The sequence below is a fragment of the Sapajus apella genome, unplaced genomic scaffold, assembly GCF_009761245.1.
Source record: "Sapajus apella isolate SASKATOON/1434 unplaced genomic scaffold, GSC_monkey_1.0 scaffold53, whole genome shotgun sequence".
Taxonomy (NCBI): domain Eukaryota; kingdom Metazoa; phylum Chordata; class Mammalia; order Primates; family Cebidae; genus Sapajus; species Sapajus apella.
Window position 1 is genome coordinate 13,246,505 of NW_022436993.1, and position 17,866 is coordinate 13,264,370.

The 17,866-nt window shown below is 43.8% G+C and overlaps 1 protein-coding gene and 1 long non-coding RNA gene across 7 annotated transcripts in view; both read left to right on the forward strand.

Annotated features, from left to right (window-relative positions):
• FAM107B (family with sequence similarity 107 member B) overlaps positions 1-17,866 on the forward strand; it is an 82,883-nt gene that overhangs the window by 46,903 nt on the left and 18,114 nt on the right. Inside the window, exon 1 of one of the 6 annotated variants that reach the window (XM_032244021.1) lies at positions 87-723. The exons of 4 other annotated variants lie outside the window; for them this stretch is intronic. The gene's annotated coding sequence lies outside the window, so the exon portion shown is untranslated. Of the gene's footprint in view, positions 1-86; positions 724-2,597; positions 2,619-17,866 lie in introns of those variants that run through there. One more of the 6 variants, XM_032244023.1, reaches the window with a different exon arrangement.
• On the forward strand, positions 6,432-13,249 carry LOC116527168. Its single transcript, XR_004258414.1, has 2 exons — positions 6,432-7,347; positions 7,392-13,249. It is a non-coding gene; the product is annotated as an uncharacterized LOC116527168 (long non-coding RNA).

Here is a 17,866-nt window from a genome sequence, read left to right on the forward strand (position 1 = left end):
GCCTCCCAAAGTGCTGGGATTACAGGCGTGAGCCACCGCGCCCGGCCGAGGTGACCTTCTGAATCTTCGCCTGCTGTTCCATTGCAGGATGCCTTGTGAAGCGAAGTATGACCGGTGGCCCAGATGGGCCAGGGAGACCTCGAGTGAGGGGCAATAGCGCGGGGCACACAGTAGGTGTTAGTCAAGTCAAGAGGTTGTGCATGGCTTTGTTTTGTCCGGAGCAGAGCTCTCCTTAGGTTGGGTCTGTGACAGATGTGAATATTATGGCCTGGGCTGATATCTGGCATGTTGAGTGCTGACTGGTGTATTTCCTTTTTCAACCAGAGAATCCTGGCCAACCCCCGAACAGTCCAGAAACCCTGAGATAGCATTTCTAGATCTTCTATGCATTTGGGAGGAGTCACCTTCAGTGACTTTATCAATTGAAAATTTCTGATATCCAATTACTGGCCTTTCAGTCAGTCAGTTCTGATGACAGGAAGGACCAGGGCTCTGGAAAGTCACTTTAAGCTAATCATTATTAGTCAAATAGTGCTGTTATTTATACTGAGTATTGAAAAGGGAGTGTAATGCTGTGTGACCGCAGTTTGCCTTCTCTCTGTGCTGGGTCACCTGCAAGCCCTGAGGGCCCCAGAAAGCAGCGAACAAGCTTCCAGAGGGATTCCTATGGATCAGAGGTCTCCTAGGCCTCACCTGGTTATTCTGCATTACACCTGCAGACAGGTAAAATCAGATTTCTCATGTCTCCCCTTTTGGGGGTTGGGTGTGTGGGTCTGAAAGGCCTATCATGCTTGGCCTGACTGCACTGCCCAGTGTGGTGGGTGCATGTGTGTGTGTGTTAAGGAAGTCTGCAAGTTTAGCGTTGGCCTGTCCTGACTAGCAAGGACCTCTGATCACCTAGGCTAGGGGTCAGGTGAGGAGGACACTTTGACACTGAGGGCTGAACTTGTTTTCTGAAGTCACAGAGCCTCCTGGGTGGCAGAGCAAGGACTGGGCCTGAAATTTCTGATGTTTAGATCTGTGCTCATTGACAAAGCCATGATGTTTAATTGCAGAGAAAATGGTGCAGCAGCAGATGCAGTGAGGAAACAAATAATGCCCAGTTTTCCAAGTCACTGAAGCGAATCTTTTTATCTCTGCAGTGAACATTTAAGAGAAAACAAAATTCATTTCTTGCTAATCGGGTGGAAACAACTTATTTAAAGAAACTAAGAGTGAGCAAAAATAAAAGTAGATTAAAGACAGAAGTAAAATGTTTAGAATACTTTGGTAATCAGGCATTAAATTATGTCAGTGGGAGTATGATTCCAAGTTCATAATGTCATCGCAACTTAATTAAAATAATAGATATAAGTCCGCCTTTGTTAGATAATATTATTTAATCCAGGAGTTTTATAATCGCTGTTTTTTTCCTTGAGGTAAAAAACCATTGTATCTCTTCAAATTATTAAACAACCTTAAAATAACAACGTCCTGTTTCCTGAACATTTATAAATTCAATTTATATCATTTAGGCTTATTGGTACTTTTCTCCAAGTCGAGATTATGACTTTGGTTATAAATTCCTCTGGTTTGAAAAAGTAGTGATTTCTTAATACTTGGGAGATAGTTTTTATAATAATTAGTTGTATATTTATAATGTAAAACAAGGAGCTCAACTGCTTATGACTGATCTGAGCAGGCAGTGTTGTGTACTGTGCTGTGACAATTAATGATTTAGGCCTGACATTCCAGGTGACTCGTTACACCATCGGAGCTTGCATACTCACAGCTGTTCTGTGCTTGCTTTAAAAAATGCCTGATTCAGTCCTCAGGTGATGGTGCATTATTGGCCTGTCTTTCATCCACTTGGTTAAATGAACTTTTAGTTGATGTACTTCAGTTAACTTCAGTGATCGCCCACCACTGCTTCGTGTTGACCCACTTTTTCAGTAGAGGATTGGAGGGGATAGCATTTGTCAACTACTGTACACAGGACAGAAAGGGATCGTGTAACCCTGTTTTGAAAAATTCTGTTGAAACTTACCAGCTGCTTAGTACTGGTACTTCCTGTTTCCAAAGCCAGTGTTTATGCAATGCCACACTCCATTGTGAGATTGTTTATTGCCTTTAGCAGAACTCCTGGCATGGAGACCCCGCCTCTCATTTATGCGAGATCTCCAGGTTACAACTGGCCCAATCCATTCCTCACTGGCAGTACCAGCCTTCATCCCTCTCCTGCCTCCCTTCTGTTGGGTGGCAAAGACCTTGTTGGGTGAATACGTTTCATCCAGTGACTGCTCCAGCACATTCCTCCTGCCCGGTCTGAGTCCCGGCCCTTATGGCTCTCTGCCTGCCATTGTCTTGGCGTTGAATTAAGCCTGGCACCTTTGCCCTGTCTGTGCAATGCTAGCACCCACCTCCCTTCCTTTAGTAAACATACTCATGATGGGTGTCAGTTTCTCATGCCTGCAGTGCTGTGGACTAGGTCCTGCTGCCGTAAAGTCGGTGGAAAGTATTCATGGGGGAGGTGTGTTTGTCGGGTCGGCAGTGGGAGGGTAGAGGAAAAAGATAAAAAAAACCCCGTTTCTGACTCTCTGAAGTGGCGAGGCCAGCTAACCTGAGATGCCTGTGATGAGGTGAGTCAATGTGTACTATACATTAATTACATATGATATATGTATGGTATTGAGCCTCTTAGGATGGGCCAGAGGTGTCAATCCATGCAGCGAGCCTGGGAGATGAAGACAAGGCAAAATGGGCTCTGAAAGCCACCTGACCCCCTCCGAATGGCTTTAAGACAAGTCAGCCTGCATTTGAAGCCTGGCCCTCCCATTATTAATTGTATGAATTTCAGCAAGTTTCTTAGTCTCTCTGGCCCTGAGAACCTACCTGAGAGTGTTGTAGAAATTCAATGAGATAATGGCAGTTACGACTGCCCAGCTCAAAGCTAGTATTAGTTGAGTAATTATTGTCCTTGTTTTTGTTGCTGCACTAGGAGCAGCTGATACAGGGCAGAGCTGGGCTGAGTTTCTCAGAGTCTAAAGCTCAGGCTCCTTCTTCGAGTCGTGCTATTACTATTGCCTTGTCTCTTTTGGTCAGGAAGAAAAGTACCTCAATTTTTAGTGTCTCTACTGTTTTTGCTCAGTTTCCTGTGTGTTGGGGTTAAATGGCCCTTGACTCTCTGTTCCTGGTACCAGGGACTAGCGAACTTCCTTCTACCCACTGTTAATTTGAGCTAAGGGTGTGGAATTTTGTTCAGCTGCTTAGAACATTATATAGATAGAATTATTGTTTTGGCATTAAGAAACCTGTTAACTGACTTTCACTGTGTTTTTTTTTTTAAATGAAGGAAAATGCAGTTGAAGCTAATTTCATTTTACTTGTGGATAAATTGTTGGAACTGCCTTACAAAGTATGTTAATAAGTGGGGGGAATGGACTGTTTCAGTCATCTTTATTCCGTGGCTTTCATCATGATGTAGGGGAAAGACATACTCACTGTGAACAAATATAATTATTGAAGTCATCTTTAATTTGTATTCCCTTCCTCATTCACATACAGGTCAAAAGATTTGAGATTATTTTTTAACAATTGGAGAAGAGTGGTTTAGAGATTAGGTGGAAGAGAAGATGATGTCTTACTATCAGTAATACCCAAATAAAACTGTTTAAATGTTTCCCATTTGGAAGGGATCCTGAAAAGTGGTGTACAGCAGCTTACCCAAACGTACATTTCTGTTGGACGTTTTCGTGTGCTTTCACTAGTCTTAAGAGAGCTGCCAATTTATTGTGGCAAGTTTAAGTAAGTGAATAAGGGCAGGATTTTTCAAGCTGCTGGGCAGTCTGTTAATGGGTCATAAAATTAGTTTAGTGGGTCACAACAAGTATTACAACAAAGTGAAATAATGAACTCTTTTTTTTTTTTAATAGAGTCTTATTCTGTCATCCAGGCTGGAGTATTGGGCCATTGTATATAAATAAAGTGGGTTACAGACAGAAAAATTTGAAAGCCTCTGATCTGGAATATTTTAGAAAGTTTATCAGACTTTTTTTTTTTTTTTTTTGAGACCAAGTCTTGTTTTGTTGCCAAGGCTGGAGTGCAGTGGTGCAGTCTCGGCTCACTGCAACCTCCGCCTCTTGGGTTCAGGCAATTCTTCTGCCACAGTCTCCTGAGTAGCTGGGACTATAGGAATGTGCCACCACACCTGGCTAAGTTTTTGTATTTTTAGTAGAGATAGAGTTTCACTATGTTAACCCAGGATGGTCTCGGTCTCCTGACCTCATGATCTGCCCACCTCGGCCTCCCAAAGTGCTGGGATTACAGGCGTGAGCCACTGCGCCTGGCCCAGAATTCTTTGGAGCAAGTCTAATTGTGCATACGAGGAAGTGCTTATAATGGAGTCTTTCTTAGCTATATTTCCATCACCATTGAGTATATTCACCATGACCCTTTTTAGGGTTTAGGACTTTGGTCATCACAGTGACAATGTTTTGCATATTCCTTCCTTCTGTGGTTCCCCACTAAGATCATTTCTAGGTGGGAGAGTCACACATAGCCAAGCCAGTTGTCCCAGGCACAATTATACAGAGTAGATGTGACCACACAGACTGTCCTTTTCAGATTAAAAATGTTTGGTTTCTCTAAGGCTGTCATTTTTCTTTTCTGTACACTAAAAACAATAGTTCGAGATCCTTTACAATAGAACTGCACTGTATGGCGTGGAAGGCAGGTCTCCGAGAGGCTAAATGTGTGGCAAAAGTAGACAGGAGGCACAGTCCAACCTCTGTAGGGTTGAAATATGAAAAACTAGTGTCACAGGCCACAAAGAAGGCTCCAAAGGTTAAGTAACATTTGCCCAAACATTACTTGCCACCAAGAAGGCACTGTCACCTGGGAGACCGTGGTTGCAGTGGGAGGCTGAGTGAGACTGTCTCATAAATAAATAAATAACATTACTTGATCATAGAATTGGGGATAATTTGATAAAGCCAGAAAGATACAAATAGGGACTGTTGTTCAGACTGGCATTTCAGTAGATGAACCTATAAAAGGAGAAAAAGAGATTCCTTAACATTGGTGATAATATAGTTATCAGGTATAACAATTTTTAGTAATAGTGATACAGAGATTTTTTTTCCAGAGCTAATGTATTTTGTAACTGGAAAATAAGGTTTATGTCTTCAATTCTAAAGATTCATAGATGAAATTAGGAAAATAATGTCCTTCCTAATTAACATGTCCTGGGTACCGTTGTGTTTATGTATTTTCTACTCTAAACTGAATTTTAAAATCTTGGATAAAGTATACTCGGAAATACTTCAAATCCTACTCAGTTTGGCATTTGTAAGGTTATCGGCTGGGCATGGTGGCTCATGCCTGTAATCCCAGCACTTTGGGAGGCCAAGGCAGACGGATCACCTGACCTCAGGAGTTCAAGACCAGCCTGGCCGATATGGTGAAACCCCATCTCTTCTAAAAATATAAAAATTAACCGGGCATGGTGGGTGACTGTAGTCCCAGCTACTCAGGAGGCTGAGGCAGGAGAATTGCTTCAACCTGGGAGGCAGAGGTTGTAGTGAGCCGAGATTGCAACACTGCACTACAGCCTGGATTTATAAACCAAAATTTAAAGAGTTACTTTTGGATTTTGTTCTTTCAACTCTGAGTTGCCTCGGAAAACTTTTAAAAGAATTGTCTCATTTTTCACAGCCTTTGTACTGCATTTTAAGTACTCACTCCATTTAAGAAGGTAAAACTACTGTAATTAAGCTTTTCAGATTAGTTTTTTTTTTAAGGCATAAAGGAAGTAGTTAGCTATGATACATCTGTGGTTTCTTGTTAGAGAATTATTTTATAATTGTTCCTGCAGAAATGATTAATGATTTCCTTTACATCCAGCTGTCAGTAAAAGTTTTCATTATGAATATGTTGACATGTCCTCTGTCCTTGTCTCTTTCATTTAAAGTAACCAGTAGCTGCTATTTATGTAAATTTTAAAAAGATACTGTTAAAGGAGTTCTGACCTTTGTGATAAGAGCTGTGAGGGAAGTCAAAGCTGATGGCATGCTGGGCTCTTGGGTAATGAATTCTGTTGCAACAAAAGAAATGAAACCATGACAGCTTGGGTCACTTCAGGGAGAGCTCCGCTTAATGTGGACTTAGAATCAGGTAGAGCATTTACTTAAGGGTTCCCATGCCACCCTATTCTGTTCTTTCCCTGAGTCATTATTGCTGCTGTAGGATTTAAATCTCCCGATAACGGGCTGGGTGCGGTGACTCATGCCTCTAATCCTAGCACTTTGGGAAGCTGAGGTGGGCAGATCACCTGAGGCCAGGAGTTCAAGACCAAGCCTGGCCAACATGGTGAAACCCGTCTCTACTAAAATATAAAAATTAGCCAGGCATGATGGTGGGTGCCTGTGATTCCAGTTACTTGGGAGGCTGAGACAGGAGAATTACTTGAAGCCGGGAGACGGTTGTTGCAGTGAGCGGAGATCACACCATTGCATTCCAGCCTTGGCAGATGAGCAAGACTCTGTCTCAAAAAATAAATAAAATAAAATAAAATCTCTTGATGATGTGTTGAGACTCTGGGGAAACATTACTTGACCATAAAAGTAGTAACAGACTTGATTGCAATGCAATGAATTGCCAGCGTGAGTAATTTGATGGAGGATGTATAGGTTCTTGGGGCAAAAGCCCTCATACCAGACAACCAAGGATTAGAGCGGCAGACTCCGGGGTAGATGGTGGTGGTTCTTACAGACTTGTGTAGTGGGAGGAGGAGTGACAGTTAAGGCTTTGTTTTGAGAGAGACAGAGAGAGAATTGACTTGAGGATGGAAGCTACAAAGTAAACACTAGATTATTGCAGTCATCTTAAATGATCCTTAAAAGCATCCTGTTTGAGTCAGGATGAATGGGACCTCTTCACTTCTGTAGGATCTGGATTATGACTGATGTCCCTGTTCCTCATCACTAAAATGAAGTAATATTTCTCCAAGGCCTCCTTTAACTCTAGAATTACATGAAGTTTTGAAATGTTGAATATTTTCCAAACAGCTTCCTTTCCATTCCCATAAGAAAAAAGGCTGTTATGCTATGTAGACCTTGAGGCACCCGATGTCTGTCTGGGTATTTACCGGTGAGCTCTTTGTTTTTAGGCTTTCATCGTTCTGTGTTCCTTGTTTGCCAAGGAGGATGCTGTCATTTTCCCATTCTGCTTTTAAGTTTTCCTGTGTCTGTTACTGTCTGTACAGGTAGTGAAAGGCTTCAGCTGAGTCCTGTGGGGAGATGAGTTTCTGGATTTGGGTGTGCCGTCATGGGGTGACCGAGCTCACTGGTGATGGTGAGTGAGCGGTCTCATGTAGCCAAGGTTGCCTTGCTTCTGTTTACTCGTGACTCGGCAAGGCAGCCTGTGGGAAAATGGCAAGGCCTGGTGTCTTGGAACCACAAGCCTCCAGAGGGAGTTGCATTAATGTGCAGAGTTGAATCAGAGAAGGTTCAGAGTTGGTGTAGTTTATTGCCTTATTCCAGTGCCCACGCTCACTACAAATGTGTTTACATTTCAACTTTTGCTAAAGCCCGCTTAGTTTAAAAGGGAGGCTTCACGTAAATGGAAAAGCTGAGGCTAAAAGGTCCAAACTTCTCTCATCTTTGTTACTTATTGAAGCTTTCATTATAGATGCTGTGAGTACTCAGCATTTCTAAGAAACTCCCATTGCTCTTGTTTCCCTTTCAGCTTGGAGCTGGGATCCAGCGTAGCTAAATGAGGGGCCTGGCTTTGCCCCTTGTCGGGAGGATGGCCTGCCTTTGAAGGCAGTTGAATTTTGTATATGTCTTAGTCTCTTCAGGCTGCCATGACAGATACCATAGACAGTGGCTTAAACAATAGATGTTTATTTCCTCACTCTTGTGGAGGCTGGAAGTCCCAGATCATGGTGCCAGCAGATTGGGTTCCTGGCTTGCAGACAGCCATCTTCTCACTGTGCCCTCACATGGTATTGGGGCTGGAGGGTGCAGGGAGAGAGATTGAGAAAGAGCGAGCTCTGGTCTCTTTTTTTATAAGGACACTGATCCCATCATGTGGGCTGTAGCCTCATAACCTCATCTAAACCTAATTATCTTCCAAAGGTCCTACCTCCAAATACTGTCACTTTGGGGGTTAGGGTTTGAACATATGAATTTTGGGGGGACCCAGCATTCAGTTGGTAACAGTGTGTGCGCTGCATGCACGTGCGTGTGTATGTGTAGATCAGGGTTGATCAGAGTCTACCTGCCATTGCCATCCTCTTTTCCCTGCTGGGTGCAAATTTGCATTCCCCCCCACCCTTTGCGCGGGAGTGATCATCTGACCCTGTTCTGGCCAATGAGGTGAGGTAGTCCCGGGGGCTTCTGGGAGTGCCTTCCCTCCCAGCAGGGGCGCTGCCTCCTGAGGGGCTGTCCCTGCCGCCCCTCCCTCCCTTGTGTGCCTGGGGCGGCTGAGGCAGGGCTAGGAGAACAGCCCAGGTCCCTCCTGCCAAGCGCTGAAGCCGCCCTGGGCTAACTGCAGCGTTCTCCTGTGAGCTGCAGAGGAGCCCTGCGCTTCCTGCTACTTGCAGCCAGGTGCTGTTACCTGTGCCCCACGCATCCTCACGGACCTGTCCACAGGGCACCCGTGCCTTCCCTCCAGCTGGCAGGAGGTGCAGTCGGAAGAGCGTATGGTCCCTGAGGCCTCCCTGTGCCTCCCCCTGGACCCCGGGGTGTCCCTATTTGCAGTTGTTGACCCTTGGGTGCGTCTGTCGCGTCTGCTTTCTTCTCCTCCAGGCTGGGAGCGCCTGGACCACGTCTCGCTCCCCTCTCGATCTTTAGGCCCACCCTGTGCTCCCCCGTAGGAAACATAGTGACCTAGTGACCGGTTCAGTCACCCAGCCAGTGCTCTGGGTCCTGGTGTTGCTGACAGCGGTTGGTTTGCTCCTCTCTTGATTTTGGTGTCCTCTGTAAGAAGCCTACCTATTTGGTCGTTCACAGAAAGCCCACGAGGTGGCCGGAAGAAAGGGACATGGGAAAACAGAGTATAATTAAAAGGGCCTGGGCCATGGAAATAGCTGTTCTCTAGGGTTTGGTTAGAGACAGACAGTCCTCCAAAGACGCAGGCAGAGCTGCTTCCCAGTCCTCACGCTCAGTTTTCATTGTGGAAGCAGAAATCAAATAAAAGCCAACTTAAATTCTTTTAATTATGGAACATTCTAAGCATCCAGAAAAAACACATCGTTGCCACCATTGTTTCTGGCATTAAGGTCTCTTTTCTCTTTTTAAGGGTGAAAAATGTTTTCCAGACAAACACTTAACTAATTCAGTATGTCAAAAGTGAAAAATACACGCTGAACATCCCAAATCCAAAACTTCATGAGCGCTGACATGCTGCTCAGAGGAAATGCTTACTGAAGCATTTTAGATTGTAGACATTCAGAAATATTCCAAACATTTGGAAATATTCTAAAATCGGAAAAGCTTTGAAATCTGAGACACTCCTGGTGTTTCGGATAAGGGATGCTCAACTTGTAGTAAGTGAGTGGTTGGAAGTTAGAACATATGCATCCGTAGAAACAAACCTATTTGACCCAAAATTTGGCCAACGTACAGAGATTTGAGATGAAAAACTTACAAAATGATAGGGTGACTGTGATTTTACTAGTTAGGAAACAAACCCAGAGAAGTGAAGTCAGGATTTAGGTTTGTGGACCTTTTATTTAGGGTCCTTTCTACTCTGCCATACATTCCTAGTTATTCTGACAACAGTGTCGAATTTCATCAGCCAGAAACCACTAGGAACACATGTGGTTATCCAGAAGTTGGTCAGCCAGGGCCAGTGTACCCACAAAACTCTTGGGATTATTTTGGAAAGGCAGACTTGGGGTTGTGCTTGTACTGAGTGATTTGAAGGCAGAATTAGGGAATTGGGGCCAGATCTGGGTTGGAGGTGGCCAGTAGGCAGGGATGATTCAGTGATTGGGTATCCTAACAATTTTTATCTAGGAGGTAGGGGATTAAAGTGGAGTTAGAGTGTCCACTTCAGTAAAGAATTTGCAGTCATACATGTTGATGAGAAAAGGGGGCATCTGGTTATTTTCGTGGTAGTAACGTGGGCCTGTCTGTGTCCTATTTTGAGCATTCGTTATGTTCTGATGGGAATATTGGGGCCGGTTTGGTGGTCGGTAGGGTTGAATTTAATTTGTTCACCAACTTAATTTCATTCTGAATGCATATGCGGGAGGAAATGTAGGTTTTAATAGGAGCAAGATGAAGTGGTAAATAGAGATTTAGAGGATGTCTAAAAAACTGTGAGCAGTCACTGTTTTTTAAACATTGTAGCTGCTCAGTGAATACTGCAAATTAAAAAAGACAAATGGTTAGTTTTCTCCTATCTCGAGAAGCTTTAAAAATCATCATAATGATTTTGTACTGAATTTTGATAGGCTGTAGAAGCAGATAAAACTGTCGAGCTGTTATTAAAGTGTACTTATAATTGGAATATATTTTTATAGTCTTCAAATATGCTGTCCAGTTACTGATCAGGAGGTACCGTGAATGGTGATGTTACTCACAGTGCCAAAACACCCCCAGATCAGTGGAAAATGTGGACAAGGAATTTAGGAAATTTACAAGAGCAGTCAGAAGCTGGAGGCAGTGTTGGATAGTGAAGAGTGACCCGGGTTCCAATCTTGGTCCTAGTCCGAGCTGTGCCACCGTGTGGTCCAGAATGTCGTTGCCAACTCTCTGAACTTAGTCATTTCATCTCTCTGGGCCTCAGTTTCCTCATCTGTCATAATGAGGAAGTTGAACACATGGTGTCTGTGTTCCTTCTAAAGTTTCTGTCATTAAGTCTGTTTGAAGATAGAGTCTGTTCTTTTGGAAGTTCTAGTTTCTTTGGCCAGTTGGGCCAGGTCATAAACATTATGTAACTATTATTCAGCTCATGAAGACAGGAATGTCTGAGGGCTTTGAAAGCTTGTCCAGAAGGAAATTTTTCCTTCCTCTCAGGAATGATTAGGCCTAAATCAGCCATCTTCTTAGTCCATCCCCTTTGTAGTTTCCTGAGATGAATGACTGAGGTGTTTTCTCCTTAGAAAATAACATGGGAGAAAAATACCAAGGGAGACTTTTTATTCAGGAACTTGCAGTTTAGGAATTAAGTGTGATACCTTCCATTTTGCTCATTTTAATTTTGGGACCATAAAATGACGTAATATAAATATTTAAGGATTCTGTTAAATGCAAATTTTGAAATCATGCCAAAACCAAAAAAAGGAAAAGAAGTCAGCCAAAAGTTGTTATCATTTCAAAGCTGGTGGCCAGGTGGTTTGGAAACTGTGTATGGGATTGCTACATGGAAGCTGTGGATGGGATTCCTCCACTCTAGCAGGCAACAAATGCCTTGTGTGGTTAGTCAGTATCGTGCTGCATGCTGTTGCTGATAGCATGCTAATTTTTGCTTACATGTGCTGGTATTTAACGTGCGCTTAGATCTAAATATCTTTTTTTAGCCTTCGAAGATGTCAACCAGGTATTCATCAAGAGGTATGTTAATGGGGATGTTGGCGATAGTGCCCAAGATGCCCCCAACCCCCAGATCAGTAGCTTTGTGACAGAAGTGCCGAACCACTATGAAGATGATCAGGCAACAGTGGGACGCATCCTGCCATAAATTTAGCCGAAAGAGCACAGAGCATGCATCCAAATAGGAGGGTTAATATAGAGAGGTGCTGTAGCAAAGTGATTCAGAGCATGGTCCCTGGAGCTAGTTGCGTGATGCTGACACTTAATTAGCTTTGTGGATTTAGGCAAGTCACCTAGCCTTTCTGGGCCTTAATTTCCCCATCTGTCCAATGGAATAAATTCAATGTCTACCGCAAAGTTTATATGACACTTAGCAAACATGAAAAGACAGGTTGCCGGGCCCATCCTCCAGAGACCCTGATTCACTGCATCTCAGGTATTTGCGTTTAACCAATTCCATGGTGGTGCTCATGCGTCGAACCCTGGGATGACACTGAGGATCGCATGCTGTGCGTTTGTACACACAGACACACATGTAGGCATTTAGTTTACTAAATAAAGGGCATACTCTTTGGAACCTGATGTTTTTGTCCTATTTAGTGCATTGTGAATATTTTCCCTTTCATTATTTATTCTAATAATAGATGATTTTAAGCTTCATTGTATTCCTTATTAGATATTTAAATGGTTTCCATTTTTTGCACTATGATAGATCATGCTGGAATAAATATTATTCTGTATACACTTGTCTACATCTCTGTTGGTCTCTTTAGGGTAAATTCCTAAAAGTGGAATTACCAGGTTCAAGGGTGTTCATGATAAGGCCTTTTGCTGCATATTGCCAACAAATTCTTCAGAACGAGAGTAGCAGAAATTTATCGTCTTACAAGTAGTCTATGAGAGTAGATGCTGGTTTTCTAAATGTAAGAGAATAAGGAGAAAACTTCATCATTAACTTTTTTCATGTGTATTTGGGCTTTGGTGGGAGTAGGCAAGAAAAATATCCGTGGATTTATAGAGTAAACAAAGGTATGTCAGGAAAAACTAGAGAGGAATAATAGGGCTGAACTGTGGCTCAATTTCAGGGGGGTTTCTGGGATTCAGACTTGAATTAATTGAATGATGCTCTAATGTATACTTGATATCAGTGATTTTATGCAAAGAAGAATAAATATTGGCTTTTTTTATTTATCACATATGGTATGGGTGACTATTGCTGCTAGTTCAAGGGTCTTGATTTTTTAAAAATGTGTTTCTTGACTGTGGTACCTGGGAGCCCCAGGATTGAGATTTTGATTAAATAACATCTGCTCCACTCTGCCTTCCTGTGTGGGTCTCTCTAACCCTGGGCCAAGGAGTTGAGGTTTTCCTTGGGGTGCTTGGAGTAGGGGTGGGTGCAGCTTGGGAAATTCAGCGTCAGTACCTAAAAACTTAAAGTAGGCTTCATGTAAGAAGTCAGTGATTCTTAGGAACGGGGGTACGTGTGAGTGGAGGCCAAGGTGGGGCCCTGCACAGGTCGGTCAGGCCCTCAAGGTGGGACAAGAGCTGTAGAGCCCTTGGTTATAAGCCTGTGTGGTAGAGACCAGCAGATAAGCCAAACTCTTCTCTATTATCAGAACATTTCACTAATAAGGGATCTCAAGGGTCACCTGGCACAGCCTTCTCTTTTTGCAGTTAAGGAAGCTAAGAATTTATTATTTCAGTTAAGCTTTACCATATAGTAAGTTTTTTTTTTTTTTTTAAAGTTTTTAGGATCAGTTAGCAAACAGAATTGGCTGCTTTTTATTTCCTTTTTCTGGAAGAGCTGAACTTTGGAGAGTTGTGGCTGCATGGTGGACGGGAGAAGTGGGAAGGACACAGTGCAGTCGTGAGTGAGGGTGGCCTGTGGTCTCTTCGGCCTGGGGAACGGGCTGATTTCAACTCCTCCTGCACTGCTCCTGAACTGGTTTTCTTCTTGGAATTCAAAAAAGTGTTTTCTTCTTTTCCTTTTAGCAAAGAAACACATATGACAGTTATTCCTTTTAAATAGCTCCCCTGAATATAAGCTGTGCCTTTTACCACTGGGTGACACTGTTAGACCACAGAACATTCTTCACTGGTAAAATCAAGAGTTCTTGAATTTCAGATTTCATCAAGCTACTTTACATAGGAGAGAGAAACTCCAAATCATTTAATAGTCATCTATCAAATGTTATTTGATAAGTGTAATTTATCAGTTTTAACGCCAATGAGTTTAAGGTAATCAGTTATTAAATAATTCCATTAGTTGGGCAGGATTCAATTGCCTAAAAATTTTTGCAGATTACTGTGCTGCATATTAAAGAACTACTAATTATTTCATGGGACTATTTATGTAAGCCGATGTACTAATATATCTATTTCCCACCAGAGAAAAGTCTAAGTTACCTTTCTTTGGCAGAAGACTCACTGTTCATACACAGCAATTAATGTTACAGACTTTTAGTGAGGATTTTTTTGAGCCATCTTGTTGAAGAGGAAGGAAGTCTGTTGGTTAGAGAGATGGATATTTGGTTCTCTGTACTGGGATGTGTTAAGAAGAATGTATGTCTCACTAGTTCTGATGTCTTTCAAAGTCAAATAAAAACAAGAGAATTGGTGCAAAGCATGGGTTGACTCTGTTTTTGGCTCCTTTTGAAAATCTGATGTCTGCCCTTCTGAGCATAACTTGAGCATTATCTGGTCAATTTCAGCTGACCACTAAGTGTGATTAATATGTTTCTGAGGATAAGAAATGAGTGCGAGTAAGGCCTTCCCTTTGTGGGCTTACCATGAGAAAGAAGACAACTTTAAATTTCATTTTACTAGAAGCAGACTTTAGTATCCTGGGAGAGGTATTAACTGAGTCCTGCAGGAATGTAAAGGGGAAACACTGAGGAGGAGCCAGGAAAGATTTGGTGGAGTGAGTCCCTACATTTGGATACTCTAAGCTGCCAGTGTTATCCTTTTCATTTGATACTTTTTTTTTTTTTTTTTTTTTTTTTTTTTTTTACAACGGAGTCTTGTTGCATTGCCCAGGCTGGAGTGAAATGGTGGGATCTCGGCTTACTGCAACCTCTGCCTCCTGGGTTCAAGTGATTCTTGTGCCTCAGCCTCTCCCAAGTAGCTGGGACTACAGCTGGGACAGGGAGAGGGTTGTCCATGCCTGGCTTATTATTTATTTATTTATTAGTAGAGACGGAGTTTTACCTTGTTGTCCAGGCTGGTCTCAAACTCCTGACCTCAAGTGATCTGCCTGCCTCAGCCTCCCAAAGTGCTGGGATTACAGGTGTGAGCCACCATGCCTGGCCCATTCAGTACATTTTAATAAGGTGCATACAGTGTGACATACAGCCTGGGGCTGGGGGAGGCAATGACTGGAGATTTACAGGCCTCTGGAGGTCAGCCAGAGGCATAAGGAGTCGGTGGTTCCAGGTTTCTCCTAGCTCTTCTGTGTCTGTTAGTCACTGTGTGGCCACTGCTACTTTGTATGGCTTATGTACAAGTCATCATGCCAGAGCAGAGGGGAGAGGCTGGAAGTCACTCAGAGGTCTTTTCCCTTCTGCAGAGGTTCACTTCTGTGCCCTTTAAGGGGAGACAACATGGAAACACTTGGGAAATGAGCTCACAGGGTGGGGAAGTGCCTGGGGCAAGGGGCGTCCAGTGCGGTCTTCCATAGCAGTTCAAACCAGAGGAGATCTCCCTGGAGGAGAGGCCCGAGGAAGATGGGGGAGGCAGGTTGTGAGCTGGTCTTTGCAAGGTACCTGGAGTTTTACTGGCTGGGGGCAGGGATTTCTGCCCCCAAGAGGAACTTGGGAGCAGAGGTGGAGATGGGAATGCACATGGGCTCAGTGTGTACTGGTTGACTGGAGTTGATGCCAGAAAGTTAAGAACCACACATGCGAAAAGGTAATTGAGGACTTGCTCTCGAGAAGTTTGAGGCCACGGAAGGCCAAGCAGTTTAGCATCCTGTCCTGAGGTGACAAATGATGCTTGGCTTGGCGGCCCTGATCTGATTAAATGAGTTAGCTCATTGGATTTGACTGAGGATGCAGCTGGATTAGAGGGAAAGGCGGTTGGGGGAGGGGGGGTGGATGGAGGCCATGGAGAAGCCAAGTGCACAATTCCCAGGATGAGAGAAGAATGACTGGTGATAGGGACGATTTTCAGATGCATTTATGGAAGGGAACTGACGATCGATCCTGTACTCAGGGTTGAAACCTGTGTGACGGGACCTTTGGGAAAAATAAGGAAGTTACGGAGAGACGGCGAGGGATTATTTCTCAGTGGAAGAATGGTGTGTGTGGTGTCTTCTTTGTTGCTTTTGAAAAACAATAGCTCCAACTCAAATTTGCCTTGGATGACTTCTGCTACAGTGTAAGCCCTGAGGGGTAGGGTTGGCTGTGCCCGAGTGTCCTCTCCAGCATCTGGGCAGTATGTGGCACCTTGGAGCCTTCAGTAAATGGCGAGTCAGGTAGAGCTCAACTGGACGCTTGTTGATCCTGAGGTGAACATTCCAGATCGAAGTTGGAATTTCAGAGCCAGAGCTCGGGAAGACAGGAAGGATCTTCATACACGCTTTAGAAACAGCTCACGTAGCAGAAGGGGTAAAGGTGTGTGGGGTCTCCAGAGGCATGATTGGGAGAAGAGGACAGGGCTGTGGCCCTCTGCCTGGACTACTGGTGGCACTAAAGGAAGGGAAGAGGAAGCATGGGCAGGAAGCTGGGGCAGACGAGGGGATCAGCAAGGAGATGGACACCAGCCCCAGACCCAGAAGAGGCGCAGGAGAGTGTCACCAAAGGAAGGAGCCCTGGATGGCCTGAGGGAAGCCCCCTGTATTGGACTGTCAGGCAGATAGGAACATGCTGCTTGCTGCGAATATTTAAAGAATGACATTTGTTTTCTGTGAGTGACCACGGATCACAGCTGTTGAGACAGACCTTGAGGACCAGAAGCACAGGTACTTCTTACTAGTAAAAGCACCTGACAGGCCAAGTGACACTGCCAGCCCCTAGGTAGCAGTTGGTCTGGGGAACATTAGCCAAGGCCCTTCTCAGAGTGAAATTTCTCTAGAATAGTTCTCAGGCCCAGCCATTGTCCTGGGAATAAGCCCAAATGCGCTTGTTTGGTTGATAAACATTCTGCTTTTGGGCTTCAGATGGGACTAACTAGGCTGGGACATCCAGAACTGCAGAGTAGAGCTGGCTCTGGCTGTGTGTCACCTCCATATGGTGGAGATGGTGGGCATCTGGTTGCCCTCATTTCTCACATAGATGCGCTGCTGTCAGCTGAGCCTCGGGGACATTCTTCCCTCCCATCACAAACTCCTCACAGGATGAGGGTAGTTCTGCAGCCTGCCAGGGAATTCTAGAATCTGTGCAGGAGTGGAGGAAGTGAGTGTGCCGGGTTTATGTCTCACCTAGGACTTTCAACTGAGTGAAGAAAATCACCAAGGATCAGCCTCTTGCCAAGACAAGGGGCTGTTGTAGGTGGCCGTGGGCCCTTGAAGGATTTTATTCACCTCTTAAACCAGTTTTACCTCCTCCCCTGAGCCAGGGATTTAATGAATCTTTATTTATTTTATATTAGTTTTCTTCTATCTAGAGACTTCTGTTCTCACACCCTAGAGTGTTTTTGTTATTGTTTTCATTTTCTCTCTTTATTTTGTCTTCAATCTTTTCTAAGTTTGTTTGACTATCCAACTTTCTGACAAAACTGGATGATGCAAGAACTGCTTTGTTTTTTTAACTTTGGCTTTGATCATGATGTATTTGGACAATATAGAAAATGCCTCTTTTTAACCAAGATTCAGGCTTCGGGGAGGTAGAAGGCAGAGAAATTTAGTTGCAGGAGGGATTTGCTAGTTTCCATGGAAAGCAAGTCAAACTGATTGGTTGACCATTAGCCTTACTTTCTTCTGACAGCAGCTGGGTCTTGGGTGCCCAGCTTTGGCACAAGCCTCTCTGAGATCCTGCTCCAGTCATTGTCTTTCTCCCTCCCTGTCCCCTCTTTGTCATCCTTCCCGGTCCACATTGGAAAAATGAATGGAGGCCAAGATTGGGTTCATCCTTATTCTTCCTTGTCTTAAACTAGTGTAATTGTGGTCTACGGTCATTCACTTTTATGTTGCTGGAGCATTAGGTAACGGAGAGTTAGAGTCATGAATTAGTTTGTTGGGACTGTTTGCCCACTTTGTTGGGCATCTGCCATGTGGCCAAGTACTGTGGATGGTAGCTATTTTCTGTGAGTTTTCACAAATGCTTAGACCAGCTGTGCACATGCACATGTACTGCCTCTCATTTCCAGTTGAGGAAATCAAGACTCAGGTTAAACTATTTTATAAAAATCAC